Source organism: Heteronotia binoei, chromosome 3, assembly GCF_032191835.1.
Source record: "Heteronotia binoei isolate CCM8104 ecotype False Entrance Well chromosome 3, APGP_CSIRO_Hbin_v1, whole genome shotgun sequence".
In the NCBI taxonomy this organism is placed as follows: domain Eukaryota; kingdom Metazoa; phylum Chordata; class Lepidosauria; order Squamata; family Gekkonidae; genus Heteronotia; species Heteronotia binoei.
This window is the reverse complement of record NC_083225.1, coordinates 177,350,876-177,372,860: the sequence shown is the minus strand read 5'-3', so window position 1 is coordinate 177,372,860 and position 21,985 is coordinate 177,350,876.

Below are 21,985 nucleotides of genomic sequence, written 5' to 3'. Positions count from 1 at the left end.
CCAGAATTACAGCTGGTCTCCAGATGGAAGATTAGTTCCCCTGGAGAAAATGGCTGCTTTAGAAGGTGGACTCTACAGTGCTATAACTTGCTGAAGTCCCTCCCCTCCCCAGACATCGCTCTCCCCAGGCTCCACCCCCAAAATATCCATGAATTTCCCAACCCAGATTTAGCAATCCTACCTAAAGATGAATAAAATTTATTCCAGCATACGTGTTCGTGACTTAGTGCTCACTTCATCAGATGCATGGTGGGTGCAGAAGTATTTGCCTTTCTTACATCTGATGACGTGAACTCTAACCCTGGAAGGCTTATGATGGAATAAAGTGGGTTCACTCTTTCAAGTGCTGCTAGACTCCAGTTTCGTTCTGCTGCTACAGATTGATGCAGCCACCTGTCTCGCAAGCCAAAAGGCGGTTTTTGGAGGTGCCTTTTCCTAGTCGAGCTCCACCACATTGAAAACCTGCACGGTTGTCTCTTTGCTTTATCCTTCTTTTAAAAAGTGTTTGCCTTGGAAAAAATAAAGAACACATTTGTGAAAAGCACCATGGTAACTTCTCCGACCGTCGCAGTAATGTGTTCCTATGCGCCTTAAAGAAAATGTTCTCTGGGAAGATAAGCTGTTTCCTTTATTGCTCTGATGCATAGACTGCAAATGATCACTATCTTTTCTTTGTAGATCTGTTTGGACTTCTTTGGCTCCGGCATCTTATATTGCAGGGGTGGCCAGCGGTAGATCTCCAGATGTTTTTTTTGCCTACAACTCCCATCAGCCCCAGCCATTGGCCATGCTGGCTGGGGCTAATGGGAGTTGTAGGCAAAAAGCATCTGGAGAGCTACCGTTGGCCACCCCTGTTATATCACACAGTTCAGGTTGTCTAATGTAGAGTTATTCCATTTCAGATTGCATGTCCTTCCTGCTTTGGCCCATTTTGATTTCGCTTCTTTTTTGTGCAGTTTGGATCTGTGATTCCTATTTTTGTTCCTTATTGGCAGTTTGGATTTGCGATTTCTTTGTTTTTGTTACTTGCCACCCCACCCTATGTTTGTCACCTTCAGATGGTACATTTTTGGCGGTATCCTAGCCTAGGCTGGAGGAAGGGTCTGAACTTTTGGCGGGTGGAGTGGTATACACTGCATATAAAACTCCTCCCTAGTTTTAGTATTGTGTGTTAAACGTGGTGTTAGGTCTGGTATCTAACAAGAGAGCAGTGAAGGCATTAGAAGAAGAAGAAGATGATATTGGATTTATATCCCGCCCTCCGCTCCGAAGAGTCTCAGAGCGGCTCACAATCTCCTTTACCTTCCTCCCCCACAACAGACACCCTGTGAGGTGGGTGGGGCTGGAGAGGGCTCTCACAGCAGCTGCCCTTTCAAGAACAACCTCTGCCAGAGCTGTGGCTGACTCAAGGCCATGCTAGAGGGTGCAAGTGGAGGAGTGGGGAATTAAACCCGGTTCTCCCAGATAAGAGTCTGCACACTTAACCGCTACACCAAACTGGCTCGTAGGCGAGTCGCATAGGGAGGGGCATTCCATAGGGAAAGTGCCACTACTGAAGAAGCCCCATCTCTGGTTGCCATCTGCCTCACCTCTGAAGGAGGGAGCACAGAAACCGGGGCTCGTTTTAAAAGGCAGCACCACAAAGAACGCATCGCAGCTAATCTAACCTGGCTGTAATCGCAGCAAGGATCACTGCGGCCAGATCATGCTTTTTGAGGAACGGTTGTAGCTGGTGTATCAGCCGCAGCTGATGAAAGGCACTGCATGCTATAGAGAGGATCAGAACCTCTAGCTATAGGCCATAAGCTAGCTGTACCCCCCAAGGTATTAACCTGTTCCCTCAAGGCCACCCCTGTGTTTGGGGTTGGTCATTTCTCCAGCCTCCTCAAACACCCATCATGGCAGCTTCTGCATTTCCCTCCCACATGGAGGCGCCCTTTCTTCAAAAGGGCAACTCCATCTGAGTGAACCTATGACACTGTGTTATACTGAATCAGACCCTCAGTCCATCAAAGTCAATATTGTCTACTCAGACTGGTAGCGGCTCTCCAGGATCTCAAGCTGAGGTTTTTCACGCCTGTTTGCCTGGACCCTTTTTACTTGGAGATGCCAGGGATCGAACCTGGGACCTTCTGCTTACCGAGCAGATGCTCTACCACTGAGCCACTGTCCCTCCCCAATTGGCCGCCGCCCCTCCCCGATTGGCCACCGGCTTGGTGGTGCTCCCGAGTGGCGCACACGTGGGAGGGCGGCTGTAAACGTGACCCGGTTCTGCGTGTTTTCGTTTGCCTTTGCCTAGAGCCATTCGTTTAAATAATGAGTAGTCCTGCCCAGTGTCTGGCTAGGATGGTTGTTATTCTCGCAAGCCTTTGGTGCGTTTTTTCTGTCGAATCATCAGTTCATTTCCCTCCCCCCCTCCCCCGTTTCTGTGCTGTTGGGAACAGAGGCAGCATGCCGGCGTGGCTTCTGCTGGCACTGCCTTTCTTTCCTCCCCCCCATCTAACACTTCTAAAATCATAGTTTATTTTAAAATCAATCGTGCACAGAGCAGCTTGCGAGGCAGCGTGTTAATTGGGTCCAGTGGAATTCTCGTCCCCGTGGGATGGAGAGAGAGCTTCTTAGGAAACAGTAAAAAAGGGGTGGAGAGTTGAAAGGAAATAGCTAGCTCCCTAAACGGTAAGCAGGCAAGGTATCTGTTGTAAGGGTGTGAACACACACACGGGACCGGATCTAGAGAGCCAGTTTGGTGTAGTGGGTTAAGTGTGCTGACTCTTAATTGGGAGAACCGGGTTTGATTCCCCACTCCTCCACTTGCAGCTGCTGGAATGGCCTTGGGTCAGTCATAGCTATTGCAGAGCTGTCCTTGAAAGGGCAGCTGCTGGGAGAGCCCTCTCCAGCCCCACCAACCTCGCAGGGTGTCTGTTGCCGTGGGCGGAGGGGGGGGGGAAAGATAAAGGAGATTGTAAGCCGCTGAGTCTCTGATTCAGAGAGAAGGGCGGGGTATAAATCCCCAGTCTTCTTCTACTTGTTTTTTTGAAAGGGCAGAATTTAAAAATGACGCCCCCTTGTGGGCCCATTCTATTTTATGGGACAACAGAATAGAATGGACTCCATACCCAATTTCCTGCCCTCCCCCCTATCCCTAGCCTTGCTCTGATGCTTTTATTTTTGGAAAGTCCTCACAGGTTTGGCCCACGGGCAACTTCTTTCTCCCTCTCTAAGCCTGGTAGTTCGGATGCAAAAAAGGAAAGGTGTGTGTATGTGGTGGGGGGTGGTATCACAGTTGTCTCTAATCTGGATGTCAGGGAGCCTGCCGGGGTCTCTCCATTGCAAACCCCTGCCCCCCAGTGCGGTCGCTTCCTTGCCTGTCCTGTCAGCATTGTTCTGTTACTAATTCCATATGTATGTCACATAGGAACTCTCTGCTGTCCCTCTCTTCTTCTCCCCCCTCCCCGCCACAGCCTACTTCGCTCCCCTTCCCCCAATCCATGCATTTTGCTCTCCCCCCCTCCTCTTCCTCGAGATAGACTCCCTCCCCTCTCCTCTCCCCTCCTGGGAAAAAGCGTGCAAGCAGGGAAATTCAAACTTTGGTACCTCTTCCCAGCATTGTGTGCCTACCTGGCAGAGATGAGCCGTCTGCTGAGCGAGGATGATTTCCCCCTCCTCCCCACCACCACCTTTTCAGATTTTTCCTCCCCTCTTTCCCCTTCCAGCCTCTATTTTTAACACAAAGCTTCTGAAAGAAAACTAAGCCCGGGCCCCCTGTTCTTTTTTCCGCGTTCCCCGTTACCGTGGCAGCATGTGCATCCCTGGCTGGCTGAAGAATGAGGCAAGCTGGCAGCCCTGGTTTCTGGTCGTGGCTTTGGGGAGCGCGGGAGAGGCGTCCGCAGAGAAATGTTTCCAGCAAGGGTTCCCCACTCAGAACTCAGAAGTCTTGTTAGGCGGCACTTGTTCCAGCTAAAAAAGGTGAGTGCATCTCTAGATGCTTCCCCCCTCCCTCCCTCTTCCCGTAAAGTCAGTGTTCATTGTTCTGTGGGGCTAGCCTTGGCTTAGAGAGGGAGAGAGAGAGACAAGACACCCTGTATGCGTCTGAGTGTGTGCCGAGGAGATGTGAAATCTTTGGAAATAATCCACCTAAGCCTTTGGTCACCCGGAGAGAAACGGCTGTTGCTTTGTGATTTTTCTTTGCTGCCTGGCACAAGCGCTTTTCACTAGTGAAATTATAAGCCCGAAGGTAATAGAACACAGCTTGTTTTGTCTCTCCATTGAGATCCTGAGGCGTATTGTCATATGGGGGGGTTGTATGGAAGGTTGGGCTAGGGAGAGAGAGGGGCTGGAGAAGGTGGGCGGATATATCTATATCTGTTCATAGTTTGAAGGAAGAAGGAAAAGAAGAAGGAAAAAAGAGGCAGCAAGCTGGCTCGATAAATCCCTTTTATGGTAATCATATCCTCAGCGGTTGGTGCATGGTACAGATGTCTTCATCGTGTAGACCCAAATTTACCTCTGTTTTAAAACCGTTTGGCTGTTTGGATTCCAGTTTGTATGGTGGAGAGTTATTAGCTGCCAGAACAAAGTTTGAGTTTGGTGTCACCTTTAAGACCAACAAAGTTTTATTGGCACAAAATAGGATTCAAGTTGCACCTTTAAGACCAACTTAGTTTTATTCAGAACGTAAGCACACTTCATCAGACGAGGAATCCGGTACGGTGAGCAGAGCCACACATAGTTGATAGTCGGTGGCTCAGAATGCAAACTGGTGCAAATTTAAGATCCAATGACAGTGTAGTAAAATTATCTGGTAGGGAGTGGTTTAGAATGCAAAATGGTACAAATGTAAGATTCAATGACAGAATAGTAAAATTAACAAATTGAGCAAACCCTTGATCTGAGTAGCATGAGCATGCAAAAGCAATAAAACAGTAATATGTCAAAATGTGAGAATGTCTGTTCACGACTATATTGTATTAAGCCTGGGTCAAAGCATGGAAGCTTATACCAGGAATAAAACTTGGTTGGTCTTAAAGGGGCCGTGGACTCAAACTTTGTTCTGCTGCTTCTAACCAACACAGCTACCCACCTGAATCTAGCTTCCACTGAGTTCAGGGGTTGGGTATGATAGTTGCAGTGACTCTGGTGTCCTTGTGTCACCTTTGGACAGTGTTGTTTCAGAACTTTTACAGTAAAAACCCGAAGTCTGTGTTCCTTCAGGTACCTTTACTTGTGAGTAAGCAACACCTCCCCAGAAATATTTATGCATCCAGGTTTGTTTGTTTTGTTAAATGCATATCCTGTGTCAGATGTAAAGTGTGCATTTTCCAGAGCCGGTGCCTTTTCGAGCACACACAGTTTTCCTCAAGTTCTGTTCGGGCAAAACTGTATGCATAGACACACACAGACACCGCTGCTCAACTTATACAACTCTGTACTTGGGAAATGCTCCCAGGTACAAAATTATTCTCACAAAGCATCCCTGACTCTTGTTGGTTTGGGAAAGTGTGTGAAATCAGTGGTCGAAGTGACGCCGGTGAGGTGTTCTTTCTCAGTACTAGATAGGCACACTTTAAGAACATAAGAACATAAGAGAAGCCATGTTAGATCAGGCCAATGGCCAATCCAGTCCAACATTCTGTGTCACACAGCGGCCAAGAACAGGGGTGTCAAACTCGTTCGTTATGAGGGCCAGATCTGACATAAAAAAGACTTTGTCGGGCCAGGCCATGTTCAGCTGGCCCATGTGTGTACCTATTTAAGATTAGGTAACAAAGATATAAACTTTTTAAAGGACACAGACAAACATGCTTGGAGATCTTTTTTTTTTTTTTAAACCCTTAAGATAAAACATGCTTAAAACATTAGCACTTATTGGTCTGAAAGGTGCTTTCTTTGTATTTCTCCCATGGGATGCAGGGAACTGGGCAAAGGAAGCTCTGGCTCTTTCCTTCCCTCCCAAGGGGACCAGGAGGGGGAGGAGCCTCAACCAGTTCCATTCATACAGCAAGCAGACTATAGGTTTGGAATTTTCTTTCAAGAGAGGCTCACTTAGGTGTGTACCTGGCTTTTAATGTTGTGTTAGTGTGTGTGAAGTGCTGTCAAGTTGCAGCTAACATATGATGGCCCCAGCAGAGGGCTTTTAAGCATGTGAGAAGCAGAGGTGGTTTGTCGTTGCCGTCCTCTGCAGAGTCTTCCTTGGTGGTCTCCCCCCCAGGTACCCACTCTACTTACCTTGCAAGATCTGTTGAGATCAGGCTATGCAATGCTGCCAGTTTGGTGTAGTGGTTAAGTGTGCGGACTCTTATCTGGGAGAACCGGGTTTGATTCCCCACTCCTCCACTTGCAGCTGCTAGCATGGCCTTGGGTCAGCCATAGCTCTGGCAGAGGTTGTCCTTGAAAGGGCAGCTGCTGTGAGAGCCCTCTCCAGCCCCACCCACCTCACAGGGTGTCTGTTGTGGGGGAGGAAGGTAAAGGAGATTGTGAGCCGCTCTGAGACTCTTCGGAGTGGAGGGCGGGATATGAATCCAATATCTTCATCTACCTCACAGGGTGTCTGTTGTGGGGGAGGAAGGTAAAGGAGATTGTGAGCCGCTCTGAGACTCTTTGGAGTGGAGGGCGGGATATAAATCCAATATCTTCTTCTTCTTCTCTGCCTTTAATGTTATAAATTGTGCTAAAATGGGGGATTTGGTGCCAGAGGATGTCATGATAGCCACAAGCACAGACAGCTTTAAAAGGGAATTAGATTCATGGAGAATAGGTCTATAAGAGAGCCAGTTTGGTGTAGTGGTTAAGTGTGTGGAGAACCGGGTTTGATTCCCCACTCCTCCACTTGCACCTGCTGGCATGGCCTTGGGTTAGCCATAGCTATTGCAGGAGTTGTCCTTGAAAGGCCAGCTGCTGTGAGAGCCCTCTCAGCCCCACCCACCTCACAGGGTGTCTGTTGTGGGGGAAGAAGGTAAAATAAATTGTAAACCGCTCTGAGTCTCTGTTTCACAGAGAAGAGCGGGGTATAAATCTGAATTCTAATTCTTCTTCTTCTTCTTCTTCTTCTTCTTCTTCTTCTTCTTCTTCTTCTTCCAGTGCCTGATGTAGCCAATCATCGTAGAGCTTATAGTAGGCCCTGTACTAAGAGCCCTCTAAGCTCTTGGAGGACTGGCTACATCAGGGGTGTGTGGCCTAATATGCAGAGGAGCTCCTGCTAGAAAAAGAGCCCTACTACTAGCGATGGTGATTAAAGGGAATCTCCACATTCTGAGGCAGGAAACCTCTGAACCCCAGCGCCAGGAGGCAATTTCAGGGGAAGGCCTTGGCCTCCATGCTCTGTTGTTGAACATCAAGGCCTCTGTGACTTCTTGTTGGCCTTTCAGAGGAACTGGTTGCCACTGTGTGAGAAAGGATTCTGGATGGACTGCTGGTCTGATCCAGCAAAGCTCTTATGTTTTAAGTGGATCTGGGGCAATTTGCAAAGAAGTAGCCAACCAGGAGTGGAAGATAACAAGGATCTAGTTCTCAGTTCATCCACAAAGCTCATTGAATGACCTTTGGGACAGTCATTATTATTACCTCTCAGCAGGAGTGAAATTGTAGCAGGAGCTCCTTTGCATATTAGGCCACGCACCCTGATGTAGCCAATCCTCCTGGAGCTTACAAAAAAGAGCCTTGTAAGCTGTTGGAGGACTGGCTACATCAGGGGTGTGTGGCCTAATATGCAATGGAGCTCCTGCTAGAATTCCACCCCTGCTTCTCAGCATGACATTCCTCAGAAAGATGTGGTAGGGATAATGGGGGAAGTCAGTGCATGTGTATGTGTGTACAAACTTTAATGCCAGTAGCTCACAAAGTAGAATTATTGCTTACAGAACTCCACAGCTTAGAGGGAACATTGCCTGGCGGTAGATTTTATGCCAAAACAGAGTTCCGCTTGACATTTATGTCAGATCCAGCCCTTGTAATAAATGAGTTTGACGCCTCTGTGTTAGAACTGAGGCTTTTTGTGTGCAGAAAGTCAGCATCTCCAGTTCAATTGATTTTTGACAGTAGACATGAGAAAGATCGTTGTTTACAACCTTGGAGAGCTTGCTGCTGATAGGATTGGGCAGCTTCATCTGTTCAAAAGGTGAAAGAGAGTCAGTCTGATGTAGTGGTTAAGAGTGCTGGAGTGGTATCTGGGGCAAACCAGGTTTGAATTCCCACTTCTGCTGCAGAAACTGGCTGAGTGACTTTGGGCCGGTCACACTCTTTCAGCCTAGCCTACCTCATGTGGTGGTTGTTCTTGTAGAAGGAGAAGGCAGAGAAGAAGAAGGAGACTGCGGATTTATACCCTGCCTTTCTCTCTGAATCAGAGACTCAGAGCAGCTTACAATCTCCTTTATCTCCTTCCCTCGCAACAGACACCCCCGTGAGGTTGGTGGGGCTGAGAGGGTTCTCACAGAAGCAGCCCTGCATGCAGCTGCTTTATGACCTTGAGCAAGCCAGTTCCTCACAGCTGTTCCCTCAAGAGCAGTTCTCAAAAGAGCACAATCAGCTGTACCTACCTGTCTGTTGTGGGGAGAGGAAGGAAAGGTAACTATAAGCCACTTTTGAGACTCCTTTGGGTAGTGAAGAGTGGAGTATAAAACCAACTCCTCATCCTTCCATCCCCCCGTGGCCCTGGTTAGTATTTGAATGAGAGACCAGGCCAAGTTTAGTATGCAGGGAAAGAAATTGGCAAACCTTGTTAGTCTCTTGCCTGTTCCTGGCTGCCATTAGTAGTCTGTGACTTGGTGGCACATTTATACACATCTAGAATGGGACACAAGTTTGGAACTGCCTTTAAATACACACAATAGTACCAGAGCCCTTTTTGTAGCGGGAACTCCTTTGCATATTAGACGACACCTCCCTGATGCAGCCAACCCTCCAAGAGTTTACAGGGCTCTTAGTACAGGGCCTACTGTAAGCTCCAGGAGGATTGGCTACATCAGGGGGTGTGGCCTAATACGCAAAGGAGTTCCTGCTACAAAAAAAGCCCTGACGGTATCTAAAATAGCTCCCTGTCTTACCAAGCTATTTTTCTTGTTAGAGAAAGCTGCGCTTGCCAGGCAAATTTTCGCTTAATGGGCCCATGTTGAAAAGGCACCCTTTCAGAGCATCTCCTCTAAGATGATCAGGAGGAAATCCAGCCGAACAGCCGCTTCTTCTTCTTAATCCGACTTTGCCTTGAGTCTCGCCTGTATGTAGGCTTTTAAATAAGTGGGAAGCCTAGCAGAAGCCTGGTGATTATGGGGAAGCTATCATCTGCTGTGCTTTCAAAAATCCGAGGTGCGATGGGAAAGGAAAATCACATTTGAAGGACACGAGTGCCGTGTCACAGTTATTAATACGCGCGTGGAACAGGGCGGGTTATTTTCTATGTGCAGGGCAGAGCATGATAAAAAGGTTTGAAGGTTCATTAGGGCTTATTTGGGCATTAATATTAAAAAGGATCTTATCCTCCCCCCCCCCCCCCCCATCCAAAGCCGGGAGCACGGCTTGCCAGCATCCCCCTGTTGTAATCTACACATGCTCAGCTGTTTGAGAGCCCAAAGAGCACACTGCAGCTGCCAAATTGATGTTTGCCTGGCAATGGCATCCTGAACTTATAACTCCCTCGGCCTTGGCTCCAGTCTGGTTGCTGGCACCTCCGTGGTGCCTGTGGCTATAGGGAATGAGACGGAACCAAAAGGTTGGCCTGGGAACCACTTCGCGCCAATATGTGGCACACTTATGGATTGGGATCTTGAAATAGCCCTGGAGTAAGCAAGAGTCACATGGCCCCTGTGGAGCAGGTGGAACCACAGGACGCATTTGGCTTGGACCCTTTGGATAGGCAGTCAATGGTTCTGCAGGTCAGTACCCCTTGTGGGACTTTTCCCAGGATTGTTCATGGTCCGGTCTGTCACCCAGCACTGCCATCAATGGGACAAACATTCCAAGCAAGCCTCATTTTGGTTAGCAGCTCACTGGAGCGGTGGAGTTCCGGAAACTCTAGATTTTATTGTGCTCTTTCTTTCTTGCCCCCACCCCAGATACTTGCTTCTGGGCTCCATTGTTCAAACCCTGGTTTTTTTGGCCACTGTGTGACACAGAGTATTGTACTGGATGGGCCACTGGCCTGATCCAAAATGGTTTCTCTTGTGTTCTTATGTCTGGGGCAGTGATGCTCTGTGTATTCTTGGTGCTTGGGGGGGGGGGCATAGTGGGAGGGCTTCTAGTGTCCTGGCCCCACTGATGGACCTCCTGATGGTGCCTAGTTTTTTTGGCCACTGTGTGACACAGAGTGTTGGACTGGATGGGCCATTGGCCTGATCCAGCATGGCTTCTCTTATGTTCTTACGTGACACAGAGTGTTGGACTGGATGGGCCATTGGCCAGATCCAACATGGCTTCTCTTATGCTCTTCTGTGACACAGAGTGTTGGACTGGATGGGCCATTGGCCTGATCCAACAGGGCTTCTCTTATGTTCTTATGTGACACAGAGTGTTGGACTGGATGGGCCATTGGCCTGATCCAACAGGGCTTCTCTTATATTCTTATGTGACACAGAGTGTTGGACTGGATGGGCCATTGGCCTGATCCAACATGGCTTCTCTTATGTTTTATGTGACACAGAGTGTTGGACTGGATGGGCCACTGGCCTGATCCAACAGGGCTTCTCTTATGTTCTTATGTGACACAGAGTGTTGGACTGGATGGGCCATTGGCCTGATCCAACATGGCTTCTCTTATGTTCTTATGTTCTAAACCCCCTGTGAGAATTTTGCTGAACTTTAAGATCTGACAAACTTTCTCATATTTTCCCCCACAAAAAAATGGGAAAATAACCAAATCCTATAAAGCAGACAGACGGAAATCTTCCTCATGCCACTGTGGCCACATAGGAGAAAGTAATTTTAAAAGGATGATTGGGAGTAAGGTTTTATGATGACAATTCTAATTCAAGAAGCCTTTTAAGGTAGATGCTGAGCTGATATAATTTAGTCCGCCTTCTGGTGATGTCAGCAGTGTGTGGCATATGCAAATGAGTTATTCAAATGAGTCACGCTAATGAGCTTCGGCACCTCTTTTTCTACATAATGACCCTTGGGGCATTGGGTGTGGATGAAATGAGTGTGTGTGCAGTACTACAGAGAAACTGGTTGGGGGTTACTGGGCGATGTCTTGGATAGTAGGAGGTCTTTTCGGGTCTCCTGCTATTTGACAAAAGGTGTGCAGCCATGACCCAGAGAGATGGCGTAAGTTCTGGTGTTCCGATTGTGTTGTCTAAAAATAAAAGCAGCCTCACAAACGCCAGCTGTGTGAAGTTTGCTGATATTCGCTAATAAATTTAATTGTTGTCATCGTTCAAAAGGAGTCCGCATTTACTGAGGCAAGCCCAAAGGAGCAAATCATACAGGGATACACCTGGCAACCTCTTCTGAGAATATACTCCTGGAGCCCAGAGCTTTTAATGTAATTACTTTTCTTGCCGCCTGATCTCTTCAAGGTGCAGTAGCCCACCTCTTCAGTTACTATTCTGCAGCTTTCTTTCAAGTCAGGTAGAATGTGGTTAAAATCAAGCCAGGGGAGAGGAGGACAGAACTGCAGTTTTCCAGCTTCTAAACATATCACTGGCTTTCGAGCTTCTCATTTTTAGCTATCTGCCATCGCCTGACTGGTCATTTAAAATATAAATTTGTTGAATACCCAGACAGTGGTTGCTGGACCAGAGTCTGTTTTGTCTTCCATGATGGTACAGTATATCCAGAGGTGGAATTCTAGCAGAAGCTCCTTTGCATATTACGCCACACACCCCTGATGTAGCCAATCCTCCTGGAGCTTACAAGGCTCTTTTTTGTAAGCTCTTGGAGGATTGGCTACATCAGGGGTGTGTGGCCTAATATGCAAAGTTGCTCCTGCTAGAATTCCACCCCTTGGTATATCCATAGATCTTTGCATATTCAGTGGTGCCTCTTGTGGAATGAATCCTTTGGAAGGGAATCCAGCTGGTGATAATTGGCTTATAGGCAGTTTTTGTCCCGCCTTCCCTTCAAGGAGCTTCAGGGCGACAAACGTAATCCTTGCCTACCATTTTATCCTCACAACAACCCTTTGAGGTAGTTTTGGCAGAGAGAATGATTGGTCCAAAATCAACCACTGAGCTTCCACAGTAGGGTTGCCAGCTCCGGGTAGGGAAATTCCTGGAGATTTTGAAGTTGGAGCATGGAGAGGGATTTCATTGGGACATAATGCCACCCCACCCTCCAAAGCAGCCATTTTCTCCATGGGAAATGGATCTCTTGTCATTTGGAGACTGGTTGTAATTCTGGAAGATCGCCGGGCTCTACCTGGAGGCTGGCAACCTTGTTCCATGTCCAAAGGGGGTTTTGAAACCCTGGGTCTTCCCTTTTTTAGTAGCAGGAACTCCTTTGCATATTAGGCCACACACCCCTGATGTAGCCAATCCACCTGGAGCTTACAGTAGGCCCTGTACTAAGAGTCCTGTAAGCTCTTGGAGGATTGGCTACATCAAGGGTGTGTGGCCTAATATGCAAAGAAGTTCCTGCTGCAAAAAATAGCCCTGGGTCTATTGGTGGCTATTGGTTGATCCTATGGTGGCCATTAGGCAGCCCCATGGCGCAGAGTGGTAAAGCTGCAGTACTGCAGTCTGAGCTCTCTTCTCATGACCTGAGTTTGATGCTGGTGGAAGCTGGGTTCAGGTAGCCAGCTCAAGGTTGACTCAGCCTTCCATCCTTCTGAGGTCGGTAAAATAAGTACCCAGCTTGCTGGGGGGGAAGTGTAGATGACTGGGAAAGGCAATGGCAAACCACCCTGTAAAAAGTCTGCTGTGAAAACGTTGTGATGGGACGTCACGTCACGTCACGTCACGACTGGTGCTTGTACAGGGGACTACCTTTATTTTTTTAATGGTGGCCATTGGTGGATCTGACCATTTTGGTATAGTGCCAGTTTTGGTATTTGAGCCAGTTTGGTATAGTGGTAAGTGCGTGGACTCTTATCTGAGAGAACCGGGTTTGATTCCCCACTCCTCCACTTGCAGCTGCTGGAATGGCCTTGGGTCAGCCATAACTCTTGCAGAGTTGTCCTTGAAAGGGCAGCTTCTTGGAGAGCTCTCTCAGCCCCACCGACCTCACAGGGTGTCTGTTGTGGGGGGGGGGGGAGGGAAAGGAGATTGTGAGCTGCTCTGAGACTCTGAGATTCAGTGGAGGGTGGGATATAAATCCAATATCATCATCATCATTTGGATCATCATTCAGATATACATTGAATCAGACCCTTCTATCCATGCATGGGTGTTCAAGGGAAAGAAAAGGAGGGGGGAAGAAAGAAAATAATAATACAAGAATTGTCCAGGCCTTAGTTTTCAGTCAATGTGGTGTCTACAACAGCAGTATACTGGCGTCGATGGGAAACGGCTTATAACTTTGTGGCAACTCCCCTTAATTTTTGCTTTGCTTTCCCTCCCTCCCTGGAAATGAATGAGCGAATCATGTTTTCTCTATGGAACTGGCGCTGTTCAAAATGACAGGGGAAAGTGTTTCTAAAGACAGGCTTACTGCCCAAAGGAGAGAAAATACAGGGCTCCTTGTTTGAAAGGCATTAGCATGAGAATGAAGGACTGCATGGTGTGCTGGTTAAGGTGGCCATGCAGAACTGGGGGGAGGGGAGACCAGGACCCGTGGTTGTTTGGGCAGCCCGGAGGCCATTCAGAGTCAGGGAGAGATAAACCTTCCTCCTGCAAAAATTGACAAGTGCGTAGAAGCGAAACTGTTTGTGAGCCATTAAAAGAGCGTGCATGTTTACAATAGCCACCTGCAGCCCTCTCCTCAGGCTCGCTTTCTGATTATGGTTATTTTCTGCGATTTTTATTTGAGGCTACTTTTCTTGCTCAACTAAGCAAAAGGAGGAGAAATTAAATTTTTTTAACCAGCAGCCAGAGTTGCAGTGTGAGTGCTCCTGGAACTTATTCCCTGTATTTCACTGAGTTGGGATGCTCAGGAACAAGAAGAAGAGTAGGTTTGTACACACTGCTTTTCTCTACCTTAAGGAGTCTCAAGGCCTGACCTAGATACCCCAGGCTAGCCTGATCTCCCCAGATCAGGGAATCTAAGCAGTGTCAGCTCTGTCTGTTATATGGATGGGAGTTGGGCTTTTTTTTTGTAGCAGGAACTCCTTTGCATATTAGGCTACACCCCCCCTGATGTAGCCAATCCTCCAGGAGCTTACAGTAGGCCGTGTACTAAGAGCTCTGTAAGCTCTTGGAGGATTGGCTACATCAGGAGGGTGTAGCCTAATATGCAGAGTTCCTGCTACAAAAAAAAAAAAAAAAAACCCTGGATGGGAGACCTGAAGAAGAAGACTGTAGATTTATGCCTCGCCCATCAGAGTGGCTTACAATCTCGTTTATCTTCTTCCCCTACAACAGACACGCTGTGCGGTGGGTGGGGCTGAGAGAGCTCTCACGGCAGCTGCCCTTTCAAGGACAACTCCTGTTATAGCTCTGGCTGACCCAAGGCCATTCCAGCAGGTGCAAGTGGAGGAGTGGGGAATCAAACCCAGTTCTCCCAGATAAGAGAGTTATGGCTGACCAAAGGCCATTCCAGCAGGTGCAAGTGGAGGAGTGGGGATTCAAACTCGGTTCTCCCAGATAAGAGTCCACACAACCACTACACCAAAATGCAAGGCATACCTGGGTCCAGTTGCGGATGCAGGCAATGGTAAACCACCTCTGAACGTCTCTTGCCTTGATGACCTTATGGTGTCACCGTAAGCCAGCTGTGATGACAAAAAAGAAAAGGAATCTCAAAGCATCACGTTCCCTTCCTCTCCCCATACCAGGCACCTTGTGAGGCAGATGGGACCGAGAGAGCTCTTAGAGGACTGTGACTGGCCCAAAATCATCCAGCAGCCTTCAGGTGGGGGAGGAGTGGGGAAGCAAACCCAGCTCTTTAGATTAGAGTTCGCTGCTGTTTACCAAGTGCATTTTTATTCTTCCTTTCCTTCCAGGGAGTTCAAGGTGGCATATATGGTTTTTTCTTTCGCTTTTTAATTTTCACAACAATCTAGAAAAGCTGGTTAGGATGAGAGAGTGTGAATGTCTCAAGACTACCCAGCAAACCTCAATGTAGAATCCAGAATTTGAATCTGAAGTCTATTCCAGGGGTGGCCAAACTGTGGCTCTTTCACACATATTGTGTGGCTTTTGGAGCCTGCCCCATCGGCTGGCTTGAAGAAGGCATTTATTTCTTTAAATCACTTTTCCAAGCCAAGCCAGCTGGCGGCTAGGAGTATGCATTTAAAGTTAAAGTTACTTTCTTTCCAGTTCTCCCTGCTTGTCTTGTGGCTCTCAAACATCTGATGTTCATGTCCTGTGACTCTCAAGCATCTGATGTTTATTCTATGTGGTTCTTACAGTAACCAAATTTGGCCACCCCGGTCTAGTCTGACTGCTACACAGTTCTATATCAAATCTCCAAATCTCCAAATTTCAGTACCATTTGAGAGAAGTTCACCTCTGCTTTTAGAATGGATGGTCCTCATCACCTATCTTAAGGCAGCTGCAGCATCATATATTCAGTTCTGTGCCTCCCTATTTTGCCTTGCTGTCTTCTGGTTGGTAGAAGCCAGCATGGTGGAATGGTTTGCGTTTCAGACTAGGATTGGGGAGACCCAGTTTCAAATCCTCTACTACCATGAATCTTACTGGGTGACCTTGGACTTGTCACTCAGCCTGTCTTACCCTACAGGGTTGTTGTGAGGAGAAAAGGGAGGAGAAGAGAGCCATGTAAGCCACTTTGGGTCCCCAGCGTGGAGAAAGATGGAATACAAATGAAGTAAGTAACTAATCTGCCTCTTTGTTTCCTCCTGATTCACTCTGGCATTTTGCCTTTCTAACTTAATCTGCAGATTGTACGTAAGCAAAGCCAGCTTTCTCCCTTGGCATCCTACCTCCTTAGTTTCATGTCTCAGCATTTCCTAGGTTTTCATAGCCACCTATCCCAGTTGATTTCCCTAAGGGAGATGTGTAGTGGCTAAAATGACAGAGCCAGGTATATAATATCCATATCCCCGCTCATATCTCCAGTGGTGGGCTCTTGCAGGGTAGATCTCTTGAATTCCCACCCACCAAACATGCCCTAGCAGTTATCTATGGTGCCTTACCAGAGATGTAAATACAGGGAGCTTGGTAAATACCCATCAGGCTGTGGTTCAATTTGGTGATTATGTATTGTGCAGGCCTGCCTGGATGGGTCGCTGGATTGGTTCAGTATAAATAAGGATTTATTCCGTGGTTTTGTTACACTCCACCCCCTTGAGTGAACAGTGTCCAAAGGAGTTTGGAGATTTCATTCAATAGTTCACCATCAATCATCTGTGCAGCCCCACATGGGGACTGCACATAAGAAGGCCTGCCTATCAGTATTTTTTCCTTGAAATTTTCCTCAGTGCTCATTCTTGAAATTTTCCCCAGAAAACGTTATATTCTCTCTCATGTCTCAGTTTTTTTGCCCAAAGTGGTTTCAAGGTTTCACCTCTCAGAATATATCATTTTACTTACCGTATATTTTCCCCCTACACTGCGTTTGGAGGGTGAAAGAAGATTACACTCCTCCATGCAGCTGCTAGAATGGTCTTGGGTCAGCCATAGCTCTTGCAGAGTTGTCCTTGAAGGGCAGCTTCTGGGAGAGCTTTCTCAGCCCCACCTACCTCACAGGGTGTCTGTTGTGGGGGAAGAAGATAAAGGAGATTGTAAGCCGCTCTGAGACTCCGATTCAGAGAGAAGGGCGGAGTATTAATATACTGTCTTCTACGGTCTTCTTTAGATGTTAGGAGGGCATTGTTGTTCTACCTGAAGTGGTCAAATGAGTTCCATTTATTGCACTTGTTATTTATATTGTTCTGGAGACCTAACAGAGGAGAGAAGGCCTCTCCTTAAACAGTTTCTCCATGGGTTGCATTTACTATAAGGCAGTGTTACTTTTTAGCCAATATTCCATTCCTCGTCCCCCTCGAGGTACAGACATGTTCTATTAGGGCCATGGCCTCTTCAGCTGCGTTCTGGAATGGAGTACCACTGACAGAAATATGTAGAGCAGCTACTTGGTCCTCTGAGGATACTTTCATTCGTCACACTCTGGACCTGCAGGCAAGATGTGAATCCCAACTGGGAAAGACGGTGCTTCAATCCTTGTTTAGATAGGTGAGCATGCCCTGCCACCTGGTGTTTAGCTCGCTAGCATCCCCACGTGGGCCGCACAGAAGATACTTGATGAAAATAGGGCTGCGCTTACCTATAATTGTTGTTCATGGATTATCAGAAGAACATAAGAGAAGCCATGTTGGATCAGGCCAGTGATCCATCCAGTCCAACACTCTTGTCACACAGTGGCCAAAGAAACCAGGTTCCATCAGGAGGTCCACCAGTGGGGTCAGGACATCAGAAGCCCTCCCACTGTTGCCCCACCCCACCCCAGGCACCAAGAATACAGAGCATCACTGCCCCAGACAGCGAGTTCCATCATTATGCTGTGGCTAATAGCCACTGATGGACCTCTGCTCCATATGCTTATCCAATCCCTTCTTGAAGTCGCCTTTGCTTGTAGCTGCCACCATCTCTTGTGGCAGTGAATTCCATGTGTTAATCACTCTTTGGGTGAAGAAGTACTTCCTTTTATCTTCTGTGCAGGCACACATACCCTCCTGCCCTGCTTTCTTCAATGGATTAGGAGGTACGGAGGGTAGGGGTGCTTCTGTGTGGGAGCACGTGATCTCTGGGTGGGAATGAGTTTCTGGATCCAGTGCGCAGCGCCCCCTGGAGGCTCTTAGCTGTAAAAACCTACTGATAGGCAGGCATGCTCATGCGTAGTTCCCACCTGGAGGACTTGATGATCAAGTTACAGGTAAATGCAATCCTGATTTCTATTGAATACCCTATGAATTTAAATTCCATATCACTGTAATGACCATCATTTGGAACCAAATGAAAGATGAGGAGTCTTTTGCTTCATTACAGGGTATTCCGTTTTTGCTCTTTCATTACCTTCTATTCATTTGCAACAAACATCCTCATGCATTCAGTTTTCATTATTTCCAGAAGTGTCATCCAGGAGCCTCAGACAAATGTTTTTCCTTGCTTCTGCCAAGGACCTGGCTGTTAATAATTCTATAATCCATGATGATGAGTCCTTTTAGTCTTGAGCTGATTAGGAAAGGCTCGATGTACACCGAGAGATCTTGATGACGAGATCTGCCTACATCTTTCACCCGTGCTCTGATCGAGAGCAATCCAGAGGGTAATTACAGAAGTATTCTGTGCATTTTGTACTGCAATATAAATGATGTCTGCTAATGAGACTACGAGGCTGGAAATAAATATTCCAGGTGCTTGAAGTCAGCCTGTTATTTTAAGTGGCCTGGGCCCATAAGTTTCTGGTTTTTGACTTTCCCAGTTCTACTGGTGTGAAGAAGGAGGCTAGAATCGTAGCATCATAGAGTTGGAAGAAACCTCCAGGGTCATCTAGTCCAACCCCCAAAGGCTAGTTTGAGAATTTTGAATTTGCAGGAAAGTTTTTCCTTGTAAGACAGACGTGCTGGTTCTGTCTGCATTTTGAGCCAGGATTTTCATGCCACTTTGCCTTTTACTCCGATTTGTTCAATGTTTGCAAAACCAGGATTTCAATACTTGGCATGCCACCACTGTGAATTAATGTGGCTAACTCCCCAGAAGTCCCCAAAGCATCACGACCAAGGTTCCTCAGGTGAGGAAAGGAAAGGTCCCCTGTGCAAGCACCAGTCGTTTCCGACTCTGGGGTGACGTTGCTTTCACAACGTTTTCATGGCAGACTTTTTACGGGGTGGTTTGCCATTGCCTTCCCCAGTCATCTACACTTTCCCCCCAGCAAGCTGGGTACTCATTTTACCGACCTCGGAAGGATGGAAGGCTGAGTCAACCTCGAGCGGGCTACCTGAAAACCCAGCTACCGCCGGGGATCAAACTCAGGTCGTGAGCAGAGCTTAGGACTGCAGTACTGCAGCTTTAACCCTCTACGCCACGGGGCTCTTTCCTCAGGTGAAGGGAGTGCTAAATATAAGGATTAAAAGATGGACACAAAATGAGTACCTGTTCATTTTACCTTCTAGCACTAAAAGCAGCCCAAAGTAGGGCGTTTTTCACCAGGAAGTTTGTGTGGGCCAAGAATTAAACCTTCTATTGTTTTTCAGCACTGCTACTCCATGATTCGTATTGCCCATTCAACCTACCTGCAGCTGTTTTTAAGGCTAAAAAGGTCACAATTCAGAACTGTAACATCATGCATAAAGTTGGGTAGGGTGTATATGTGTGTGAGATACCACCACCATTTCCTGTGTCAGACTAAGGTCTGGGAGACCTACGTTTGAATCTGCCATGGAAGCTTGTTGGGTGACCTTGGATGAGTCACACACTCGCAGCTCCACCTGAAGATAAAACGGAAGAGAGGAGAGCAATATAAGCAGGGGTCATCTTGTAAAAACGTGGTGCTGGAGCTCATTAGCACAACTCATTTGCATATGCCACACACCCTTGACATCACCGGAAGGTGTACTAAATTATATCAGCTCAGCATCTACCTTCAAATGCTTCTTGAATTAGAATTGTCATCATAAAACTTTACTCCCATCATACTTTTTCAGTTACTTTTTCCTATGTGGCCACAGTGGCATGAGGAAGATTTCCATCTGTCTGCTTTATATGTTTTGGTTATTTTCCCATTTTTTTGTGAGGAAAAATACTAGAAAGTTTGTCAAATCTTCGAGTTCAGCAGAATTCTCACCGGGGGTTTGAACAACAGAGCCCAGAAACAAGTATTTTTTTGCGGGGTGGGGATAAGGAAGAAAGAGCACAATAAAGTTTAGAGGTTCCGGAGCTCTGCTCCTGTGAGCTCCTGCCCAAAATGAGGCCTGAATATAAGCCTGTCTGGGTCCCTGTTGGGGAGAAATATATTTAAATAAATAAATTCTTAGCAGCTTTGTCATGTGTTGCTACAGAAGCATGGGTTGCATTCCTGAAAGTGTTGGTATTTGAGAAATGCACGTTTTTTTCCTCCTAAAATTGTTGAGTAATATTGATGTAAAAGGCAGAACATGTACAGTCATCAGGAAAAAAAAGATTTCTAAAAGAAGCTGGCAACGAAAATAAAAAAGGCGAAATCAGCAAGGGATGCTGTCAAGGTGAGTTGCACACCTTGAGTGGATCAAGAGCCCAATTTAGATAACAAAGAAATGAGGTATTTCTCAGATAGAGCCGTTGGAGATGTAGGGATGAGATTAGCGGATTGCTGCGAGGGGATCAGCATTTGGGCGGGATTGCTGAAGTTAAGTACGGCTAATCCAGGAGGAGGAATATGCCTCAAGAAGGCAAATTTCTGCTGACAGAAAATAAAGTAAGGGCTCCGGCCTAAGACCAAGAGAGGGATGGAGTTATCAGAGGCATCTCTTTTGAGGCAAATGGGTCTTCCAGATACTATGTAATGTAAACATAAAGAGGCAGTTTCATAACGACTAGGAAAGGGATCTAGCGATTTTCAGCAGTTGTTTCTGAAGTCTTGTTAAGGCCTTCTTTCTAAGTTTATTCTTTCTGAGCCTGCTGGCCCACCCTTTAGCACCCTTGCACTCAGCTGCATGTCTACAGCACTGTTTATAAGGATCTACAGATTGAAGCACTAAGCCAGAACAGAAACAAAGCATGTTAGATATCCTTAAAATAAGCCGTGCAAGGATGCAGTCAGTTATGATGGAATCTCCCATATGCTTGCTCCTAGCTTCTCTGTAGCTTCCATGGTTAGCATTTCAAGCTTAATCTAGACAATGCAGGCATCATACAGGGATATTTCCATTATGTGTCTATACAGTGCCGCCAAGTCACACAGCCAGTTTATGGCAATCTTTCATGGGGTTTTTGAGGCAGGAGACAAACGGGGGTGGTTCGCCATTTCCTGCCTCTTTGTAGAGACCCTGGACTTCCTTGCTGGTCTTAAGAACATAAGAGAAGCCATGTTGGATCAGGCCAATGGCCCATCCAGTCTAACACTCTGTGTCACACAGTGGCCAAAAAACCCAAGTGCCATCAGGAGGTCCACCAGTGGGGCTAGAAGCCCTCCCACTGTGCCCCCCCAGCACCAAGAATACAGAGCATGCTACCGGCCATTATATAGCCCTGCCTGACGCGATCTTATTTGTGTCAGATCTGGCCCTCATAAGTTTGACATCCCTGCATCCTGTTGTTGGCCTTTCAGAGGCACCGATTGGCTAGTGTGTGAGACAGGATGCTGGATTAGATGGACCACTGGTCTGATCCAGTGGTGGCCTTCTTCCTGAGGGTCCTATATTTATTTATCATTGCCCCTGAATTCTGTGATATTTTCTTCATAGAAGGTGTGCTTAAGATTGTGGACATTTTTATTTTATTTTTTGGCACAGCTTCAGCTAATTGTAAGCGAATAATAAAAGCTTCAGGTTTTAGATTTCAATTTCATTTGGGCAAGGTCACCCAGAAAAAGAGGAGGGGGGAATTGATACAGCACTTGGTTCAGTGAGATGGAATTCTGAGGAACCAATAGCACAAACTGGTGTTACCCAAATTAATGCCCATGTTAAGCCTATCACATGTAGGCCCTGTTCGCACAGCGTGTTGAGTCCGTGTTAAACTGACCCGGTTCTGTTCCGAATATCTTTGTTCCGGATATTATCGATCAGACTGCCATACTGCAGTTTGAATCACTCCGCAGTGAAACTGTCTTCTGCCATCCACACGACGGCACCATGCATTTCTCCCCCCCCTCCATTATTATGCACATGTGTGCATTATGCGCACATGCACATAGATTAAAACATGTGGTTATGCGGTTATGCGCATATTGCTAAATAGTAAAAAAAAAAAATGGTGACTGTAAACCGGCTGTCTGAGGCACCTTTTGCTCTGGGACAGCCTTC